We start from the raw sequence: 10,591 nt of genomic DNA on the forward strand, positions 1-10,591 counted from the left end.
TAGATGTTTTTAGGTTGATAGAGATGAGATATGATAGATATTGATTTACGTTCAGAATTTTAGATGCACCAAGATAGGAAAGATGTTTTCTTCAAGGCTGCCATATACAAATAGCTAAAACAATATGAATGTAACATTTATATAATCCCTGATTGTTTCATGGTTCTTCTTGCTCTATATAGTTTATTATATGTGTGTGTGTGTAATAATATAAATGTATGTGTAAAAATTAATTTAAAAAGAATAACACAAACAAGGAATAATGAAAAGAAAAATCAGAGGCAGAGGCAGGCAGATCTCTGTAAGTTCGAGGACAGCCTGGTCTACAAAGTGAGTCCAGGACAGCCAAGAGTACAAGAGAAACCCTGTCTTGAAAAACCAAGAAGAAAAAAGAAGGAAAGAAAGAAAGAAAAGAAAGATGGAAAGCACTTGGTGGCTGAGAGGACCACTGAGCATCTCCTACAGCTCTGCCTTTTTCCAGATGCCCCTTCCCCAGTCATCCACCTCTATTGAAAGGAACATGAGGGCTGGAGAGATGGCTCAGAGGTTAAGAGCACCGCCTGCTCCTCCAGAGGCCGTGAGTTCAATTCCCAGAAGCCACATGGTGGCTCACAACCATCTATAATGTGATCTGATGCCCTCTTCTGGCCTGCACATGTACATGCAGACAGAGCATTGTATACATAATAATAAATAAATCTTTTTAAAAAGAGGAAGAGGAAGAAGGAAAGGAAGGAGGGAAGAAATAGAAAGAAAGAAAGAAAGAAAGAAAGAAAGAAAGAAAGAAAAACCATTTGGATCAGGCTGTCAGTTGTGGACCTTTGCCACTCAGGACTCTTTCATGGGTAAACTAGGAGCCTATTGTGTCAAAACCCATGCCAGCCATTTTCCCTTCCACGCTTGCCCAGAGTGGGCAAGCTAATCTCTCCTATCCTATCACCCATACACACACACACACACACACACACACACACACACACACACACACACACACACACACTCAAAACACTAAATATCCCTGAGGTCAGTGATTTCTGCCACAGTTAAGCCTCGTTGGCACGGAAGCAATTTCTCCACCCATCCCTAAGTGTGTTTTATTTTAAGCATGGCTCACCCTTCCACAGTCATATTTTAGTCACCCAATTATACTGCAGTGGCTGGTACAAGATTATATTTACTTTCCTCTACTAAAATGTGTTTGCCTACTGTACTTCTAGAAACACACGTTTATTTTTCAAAAGGGAGTCGCAGCAGGAAAAGAATAATAAAATTCTATAATTTTAATCAAAGCCTGTAGCTAATATATGTATTAAACAGATGGCCAATGTGTAAAGATAAAATTGGAAGTTAGGGCTGGAGAGATGGCTCTGAGGTTAAGAGCACTGTCTGCTCTTCCAAAGGTCCTGAGTTCAATTCCCAGCACCCACATGGGGGCTCCCAACCATCTATAATGAGATCTGATGCCCTCTTCTGGTGGGCAGGTGTACATGCAGGCAGAACACTGTGTACATAATAAATAAATAAATCTTTTTTAAAAAAAATATTGAGGGGGCTGGAGAGATGGCTCAGAGGTGAAGAGCACCGTCTGTTCTTCCAAAGTTCCTGAGTTCAATTCCCAGCAACCACATGTTGTCCTCTTCTGGCATGCAGGCATACATGCAGGCAGACTATGTATAAATAATAATTAAATATATCTTTTTTAAATTGAAAGTTAGAGAAACAGCTCACTCAGTAAAGTGCTGTGCTGGCTCAATGAACATGAGACTCTGAGTTTGACCTCCAGGACCCCACACAAACATGGCAGGTGTGGTGATATGCACCTTTTTTCCTTCAATATTGCTTGTTTGTTTGTGTATTGAAGGTAGGTAAGAATGCACGCCTGACAGGGCATAAGTATATAGATCAGAGAGCAACTGACAGCAGCTGCTTCTCACCTTCCACCACGTGGGGCCCAGGCACTTAGGTTTGGCAACGAATGTCTCTTCCCCGCGGAGCCATTTCACCAGACCCAGCGATGCGCAATGTTACGTTCACCCTGCTCCTGGGGAAACAAAGCCAGGAGGATCCCTGCGGCTTGCTGCCCAGTGAGCCCAGCCTGGCTGCTGAGCTCTGCGCCAACTGTGAAGAACTTGTTCTCGAAAGAGTTGAATGGCGTTCCTGACGATGACACCCAAAGTTGTCCTGACCTCCACACATGTGCACCCAACTGTACCCACACGCACAAAAGGAAGTGTGCGCCCTTGCACAAAAGTAACTGGAAACAAAGGAGAAACCAACCAGGAATCCCCTCGTGCCCCTGAACTTAGGGTCTCAGCTTCACTGGCTTTGTTACCTGAGTACAGACCTTAGGCTCAAGTAATTTTCAACCAGATGTGGCTTTATTTTCTTCTAAAATAAACAGCTTTCCGTGTACAACATGGCTTATTAAGAGCACACGTAACAGTAGCTACAATGTTCTTACCGCTGCTTTCCTCTGTTGCTACTACACTGAAATAGAAAACCCTGCCTTTCCCTGTGGTTAAGCTATCTGCTTTGTTGTGACGGGCTTATTTTGTGACTCATGGTTTGCCAGGGCCGTTCCTCATGGCAATGCAGGCACGGCAATAGGGCGGGAGGCAGCTGGGCACTGTATCACCGTGTCCAGGACCAAGAAGCAGGCAGTAGAGGATGCTTGGACACAGCTCACTTTCTCCTTTTTCTCAGTCAGATCCCACCCGTGAAATGCTACCACTCACACTGACAATGTGTCTTTCCACCGCTACCACTCAGTGGCCTACTTTAAAACAAAATCTATCCAACTACTAACCTACCTAGAAAATCCATCACAGACATGTGTAAAGATTTGTCTCCAGGCGAGCACAGTGGCGCACTCCTATAACCCCGGCACTCAGGGAGGCAGAAGCAGGCAGATCTCTTTGAGTTCGAGGCCAGCCCGATTTACAAAGCGAGTCCAGGACAGCCAAGGCTACAAAAGAGAAACCCTGTCTTAAAAAACCAAATAAGAAAGAAAAAAAAAACTTATCTCCAGGTGACAATAATATTAACTATCCCAGATGTGTCCAGTCCTTATCAGCTAGATACCCAACACATCACTTTTAAGCCATGATCTTCCTCCAAAGAGGGCCGTGGCCGTCTCATAACGTGATTAGTTCAACTTCCCAGGTTCTCACGGAGTTCAGCAGTTCCAGAACACTGCTCAAAGGGATGAGTGCAGAGTACCTTCTGACACTGCAGCAGTTCTTAGCTGTGAGCTCCTGTAAAGCCCAAACTAAGCTGTGTGTTTCCAGTATACGTCGGCACCAGATAAGCGTGTCCCTTCCAAAAGCCAAGAATGGGAGCATATCAAGGAACGATTAGATCGAAGCAAAACTGAAACCTCATAGGGAAAACAAATCCTGCAACTTCCACATCCAGCATCTACGGCTCTTGATGACCTTGTCTCTATTCCAAACTACTTGGGTAGCCCCCTTCACTCCTGATCTATTGTCCACAACATGGATAGCTTCTCTCTTGGGCTGGTCCACTCCTTACATGCATCTTTCCCCTGACAGACTTCCCATGGTCCAACACCCTATATGCCCTTAGGCATCTCTTTCACACAGTTGGCCTCCCTAGGCCTCTGGGTAAGGACTCCAACCCTGATACACGTTGCCTGGCCTCAGGGCCTCTTTGGAACTGTGGTTCAAGACTCCATGACTCGATCAAGCCTCCATCTTTTCATGCCTGCAAAGCCAGTACCAAACGGAGGACGCTGATGTATATTCTGTTGCTAGTTCAGGATGGAGTTTGACCCCACAGACCAGTGTTTTTCTTTTTTCTTTTTTTTTTTTTTTTTCCCTCTCCCACTACCACAAATTATGCAGTCGAGTTTCCCGCATTTGGGGAAATCACAGGGGTCAGCACATCCGGAGTGCAATGGATAAGCCTCGCCCTGGGAAAACCATCTTCGTGATCATGGTATCTCCCCTGCCAGGTAAGTATCAGACCAGTGTTTTTCAACCTATGGGTTGCAACCCCATTTGCAGGGGTCACCCTAAGACCATAGGAAAACACAGATATTTACGTTATAAAATAACAGCTATGAAGTAGCAAAGGAAACAACTTATGGGGTCACCACAACAGGAGGAGCTGCATGAAGGGCCTAAGCATTAGGCCCTTAGACCATTAACTACAGCTGCCTGTACACACTGACCCTTGGGAAACACTTTCTGGGGCAGTTGGTTTTGAGCAGGGAAACTCCTCCCACGGCATTGTCACTTCAGGCTCCATCTGCATTCACACTGACACCGGATGGAGCCTCTATGGCAGAGTCTTTCTCTCTGAACACCTTTCCTGTTGTCCCAGTGAAAAACACCAAATTTCTCTTTAATACTGATAACCTCTTTAATAATTACAGCTGTGTCAGCTGGGTGTGGTGGCACACGCCTTTAATCCCAGCACTCGGAAGTCAGAGGCAGGTGGATCTCTGTGAGTTCGAGGCCAGCCTGGTCTACAAAGTGAGTCTAGGACAGCCAAGGCTACACAGAGAAACCCTGTCTCAAAAAACAAAAAAATATAATAATAATAATAATAATAATAATAATAATAATAATAATAATAGTAATAATAATAATAGTAATAATAATAGTAATAATAGTAGTAGTATTAGTAACTACAGCTGCTTTCAAAGCTGCCTGGTTGGTAACGTTAAACTCCTTCACACATTTTTCCTTTCCAAACTGTACATTTTTTCATGTGTTTCTGCTTCACTTTTGGCTCTTCTGGCACAGCGATGGGAGAGAGCAGCGAGCAGTCCCCAAGCCATGGCCTTAATTCTACCTTGTCTTGCAAGTTCCTCTGCCAATAAAATTAGTCCATTATGCTTGTATTCAGCTTTGCTTGGGTTCTCAAGACATGGGCACGTAAGAGGCCAGCAGACCTTAGAGGCTTAGCACAACTGACTCCATGGTGGAAGTACCATTCCGGCCGTAAAACTCAGCATGTAGACAGCATCCCTGCCAAAACGAAAACAAAGACTTAATCCATCAAAGTCCATGGCTCTGGGAAAGTCTCTACATGTATTAACCTTTGCTTCTTGGCTTCTACAGTTCCGCTTCTAGCTAACTGTTCTTGCTAACTGAAGTATGTCAACCCAGGACATAGTTTTTGTGCGTAAAAGCTCACCCTGAACATTGAAACACCTGTGCAGTTCACTTGCACTGAGCAAAATTGCTTGAACCAACATCGTGTTGAGACTATTTTATGTTTGATGAGTTCTCTGTGCTACTTAATACTCATTTCGAACATCTTTAATGATACTTGTATTCAGGTCTTGATGATATTTATTTTTTTATAGAATACCATGTACAGATTTATTCTGATTAATATATTTAATGTGTGGTCCAACATTGATGAGGTAATTAAAAGATCATGCTGCAGGGCATAAACTTGTCGCTAGAGGGCTTTAAAGAGGTATAATCTCACAGCGCTCAAAATTCTGTAATTTTAGAGAGCAGAAGCTCTATAAAATTCCACATAAGAGATGAATTCTTCTTCACATTTATGTAAAGTTTCACTGTAAAAATTGTACCTGTGTATAATTTAGTTACTCATTTTTCAGTGTTCCATCAATTTCTTGTATGTCATAGTTTTTCATTTCATTACCTCATCTCTAAAATGTTACTTTTTATTTTATGTATCAGTAATTTGAAATTAATCTGGCCCAAATCACTAGGCTTTTAAATATGTTCATTGCTTTGTTTCTTGTTAAATTTTTTAATGTAAAATTAAAAAAAAAAAGAAAAAGCTCACCCTCAGAAACACTTGTGACAACAGTGGGATCCTGGCAGCAAGTAAAGACTTTTTATTGGTTTAAACCTGTATCAGCATGGTCATCTCTGGTCACAGCAGGCAGATTCTTCACCAGAGCATCATACAAATAACCTCTAGCCTGGCTCCTAATACAGTTATTTCTGCCCCCTAAAATCTCATGAGGGAAGCTTCCACTGTTCCTGTTTCTCTGAGCACTCTGGTCTTCTGGCTCACAACAGAACGGCCCATTAGGCTCTATTTACAGGATCCTAGGGCTTTCTGGTCCCATGGTCCAAACTCTTCCATATTCTTCCTGAAAACAACTTCAAAGCCCTCTATGTCATGTAATCAGGTTTCCACAGCAACAGCCACACCTTGCAGTACCAGCTTTCTGTTACTTAGTTACTTGTCTTGTTGTAAAAATAAAAACAAAAAGCCAAGAAAAGCCATGCAAGGAGGGAAGGGTCTGCTTTGTCTCACAGTTGGAGGGTCAGTCCTAAAAGCAAGTAAGTCGTGGTGACTGGACTAGGAAGTGTGTGGTCACGATGCATGTGCATTCAACAAGTAGTCAGCAAAGAATATGTGCTCTGGGCTGGTAAGATGGCTCAGTGCTTAGGAGCACCAGCTGCTCTTCCAGAGGACCCGGGTTCGATTCCCAGCACACATGTCGCAGCTCACAAATTGTCTGTAACTCCAGTTCCAGGGGATCTGACGCCCTCACACAGACACATATGCAGGCAAAACACCAATGTGCATAAAAAAAATAAATAAATCATAAAAAAAAAAAAGAATAAGCTCAACTCACTTCCTCCATCTGAGTCTGGCCCTATGTTAGTGCCCATATGCCCAGTGTGCGGGTATCCACAAAGTTCAAAAATGGTGTCAGATCCTCTAGAGCTAGATATTACAGGCAGTTACGAGTACCAAATATGGGTGGCGGACACCAAATGCAAGTTCGCTTAACGATGAGCCATCTCTCCAGCCCCGTTTTCTGCTTCATTCAATCTGGGACCTTAGCCTGTGGAACAGGCTTTAGAGTATGTCTTCTCACTTTGATAATATAATCTAGAATCATCTGAGAGGAGACCACCTCAGTTGAGAAATGCCTCCTGTAGGCAGTATTGAGCACATTTGTCTTGACTAATGGTTGACTGGTCCCCAGTTGGTGGAGCTGTTTGAGAAGTATTAGGAGGAGTGGCCTTGCTGGAAGAGGTGTGTCACTGGGAGTGGCCTTTGGGGTTTCAAAAACATCCAGCCATCACCAGTACTCTCCTGCCTCGGGCTTGTGGTTCAAGGCGTGAGTTCCAGGTGTCCCTGCTGCCATGCCATCGCTCAGCCGTCACGATGGACTCTAACCCTCTGAAACCACAAACCCAATTAAATGCTTCCGTGCTATGCTGCCTTGATCGTGGTGTTTTATCGCAGCAGTAGAAAAGTAACTAAGACACCCAGAATAGCACCAAACAAGCCCTTTCCTTGATGACTAAGACCCATGTAATGTGTTGAATGCCATCTCTTTGGGGTGTTTGGTTTTAAGATAGTGTTTATGCATCCCAGGCTGGTCTCAAACTTGTTATATAGCTGAAGATGGCCTTGAACTCTGATCCTGCTACATCTAGAGTGCCAGAGTTAAGGGATGACAGACACGCACTGCCATGCCCGATTTTATATACTCCCGGACTTTGTGCAAAACAGACAAGCACTCCACAGAGAGAGCTTTGGCCCCAGCCCACTGTTGTGTCGTACCGCTCACAAACGACCTGGGAAACCCATTCACGCCATGTATAATAGGTTGTCTTTAGACAGATTGTATAGTCTAGACTTTTTAATGTAATTAGTATAGATTATAAGTGTCTTTTTCAGTTCCTTGTTCTGTTTATTCTGTCACTGTGCAGAAGTTTTAAATTATTACTTAAGCAGCAGCTTCATCAAGGTTTAACTTAGTGAGTTGTACTTTATATGACTTGTGGTGGAGAGGAACCTACAAACGCATCAAAATGTGTTTTCTATGTTTTGTTTCAGTCCTAAAACTTTGTTTTTCACATTAAATTTTTTGTTGTTGTTTCGTTGCTTGGTTGGTTTTTTTGTTTTGTTTTGTTTTTTGAGATGGGAGTCTTACTATGTAGCCTTAGCTGCCCTGGAACTTAATATGTAGGCTATACTGTCCTTAAACTCAAAGAGCTCCTCCTGCCCCTGCCTCCTGAGTGCTGTTTTGGGTTTTGCTTTTTTTGTTTTGTTTTGTTTTTGTTTTTGTTTTTTGAGACGGGGTTTCCCTGTGTAGCGTTGGCTGTCCTGGACTTGTTTTGTAGACCAGGCTGGCCTCGAACTCACAGCAATCCACTTGCCTCTGCCTCCCAAGTGCTGGGATTAATGGCGTGTGCCACCACGCCCAGCCCTGAGTGCTGTGATTAGAGTTCAGCATCATACATGACATGGGAGAATGTATCATGAAATTGTGAGCAGAGAGGTGTGTGGGGGGGAGAGAGAGAGAAGTACTTTTAATAATAATAATAATAATAATAATAATAATAATAATAATAATAATAGTAGTAGTAGTAATAATAATAATAATAAAGCATGTCTAGGCCCCTGGTGTCCTCTGGAATTTCAGGTGAATGAACAAATAACTCTTTTTTTAATTTTAATTTTATTAATTTATTCAGATTACAACTCAATTGTTATCCCATCACTTGTATCCTCCCATCTCTCCCTCCCTCCCGCTTTCTTTCACCCTATTCCCCTCCCCTAGGTCTATGACCAAGTGGGACCTCCTCCCCCACTATATGGTCATAGGCTATCAAGCCACATCTTGGTAGCCTGCTTATTCTTTCTTTGAGTGCCACCAGGCCTCCCCATCACGGGGAGGTGATGAGCACCAGAGTTCATGTCAAAGTCAGTTTCCGCTCTCCACATAACTGTGGAAAATGTCCTGTCCATTGGGTGGACCAGAGTAGGGGTTCGATGTTTACTATTGTATTGTCCTTGGTTAGTGCAATAGTTTCAGCAAACCCCCCTGGGCCCTGATCCACCCATCACGATGTTCTTCTTGTAGGTGAACTAATAACTCTTAAGCCATTGACTGCTATTTTAAGTTTTCTAACACTGAAAGAAAAAAATAACATGATTTCCATACTGCATTTATGCTAATTTTTCTATATAGGTGCCGGCCTATTTCTAATATTTCATTTCTCTTTTGTTGATCTGTCACGGAGACAAGGACATGCTTTAATTCAGATGGTTCAGGCTTTTTATTGTCTATTTGTTTTGACACGGGGTTTCTCCATGTAGCCTTGGCTGTCCTGGAGCTTGCTCTGTAGAACAGGTTGGCCTCGAACTCACAGAGATCTGCTTGCTTCTGCCTCCCAAAAGCATGTGCCGCCACTGCCTAGTAAATGACTCAGTATTATGTTTGGTGCCTAATAAAGAAATCCTCCTGCCAATGTTGTTTTGATCTGTTGGTTGGTTGGTTGGTTGGTTGAGACATGGTCTCACTGTGCAACCCTAGCTGGCCTGAAACTCACTATAAAGACCAAAGTGGCCTTGAACTCACAGAAATCCACCTACTTCTGCCTCCCAAGTGCTGGGATCAAAGACAGCCATAGTCATACCTGGCTCCCTGCCAGTTCCTTTTCAGAACTGTTTTCAGGACTGGAGAGATGACCCAGTGGTAAAAAGCACTAGCTGCTCTTGCAAAGGATCCAGGCTCCCTTCTCAGCACTGCATGGCATCTTCCAATAACCTATACCTTTGGTTACAGGAGACCGGGCAGCTGTCCCTTTTCTGGCCTGTGGCTACTAGGCACAGATAAGGGGAGCATGGGTGGCCAGGCGGTTGGGGCGCACGTCTTTAATCCCAGCACTTGGGAGGCAGAGGCAGGTGGATTGCTGTGAGTTCGAGGCCAGCCTGGTCTACAAAGCCAGTCCAGGACAGCCAAGGCTACACAGAGAGACCCTGTCTCAAAAAAACCAAAAAAAAAGGGGGGGAGGAAGCACATGCACTCACACACACACACACACACACACACACACACACACACACACAAAATACTCACATGCATAAGTAAATCTACAATAATAGAAAGAAATAAAACGTACCCTCTTTTTAAAAAGCAGCAGCCTGGCACAGTGGCTCACATCTGTAATCCCAACACTCAGGGAGGCAGAGGCAGGTGGATCTCTGTGAGTTCGAGACCAGCCTGGTCTACAAAGCAAGTTCCAGGACATCCAGAGCTACACACAGAGAAACCCTGTCTCAAAAAAACAAAAAACAAACAAACAAACAAGAGTGTTAAAAGCAAGTCGTTCGGGGCTTAGGCAGTGGTATTGGAGCCTAACGTGAAACATAGTAACAACACTAACAAAGCAAAGTTATCATTTTAACAAGAATCCAGCCCAGCACAGGGTGGGGCAGGAGGGGGACCATGGAGGGGACAAGGGCTGGGGTGGTGGTAACAAATGAATGGACACGCTGGGAGGCATCAGAGGCAACAAGCACAAAGAGACACATCCGTCCTGTGGGAATCATTTCAGGCAAAGTAATTTGTGCCAAAAATGAACTTTTGCCAATCCAAAAGTTTTTTGATTTGGGTTGGGATGTTGAGCCTCCCTGGTGGAGGGAACACCATTCCAAAGCAGAGAAGAGTCAGACAAAGGAGGCAGCTGCATCTGAGTTCTTGCAGGAAATAGAAGCCAATTTAGACTGAGCCCTTTCGACTTCTCAACACAGTGAAAAGAGGGGTACTTTTGTCGGCTGCCGTATCTTCAAGGAGCCGCCATCATCGCATTCCTCTGTATAATTTTAA

Source organism: Acomys minous (assembly GCF_964271855.1).
Source record: "Acomys minous genome assembly, chromosome: 13".
NCBI lineage: Eukaryota > Metazoa > Chordata > Mammalia > Rodentia > Muridae > Acomys > Acomys minous.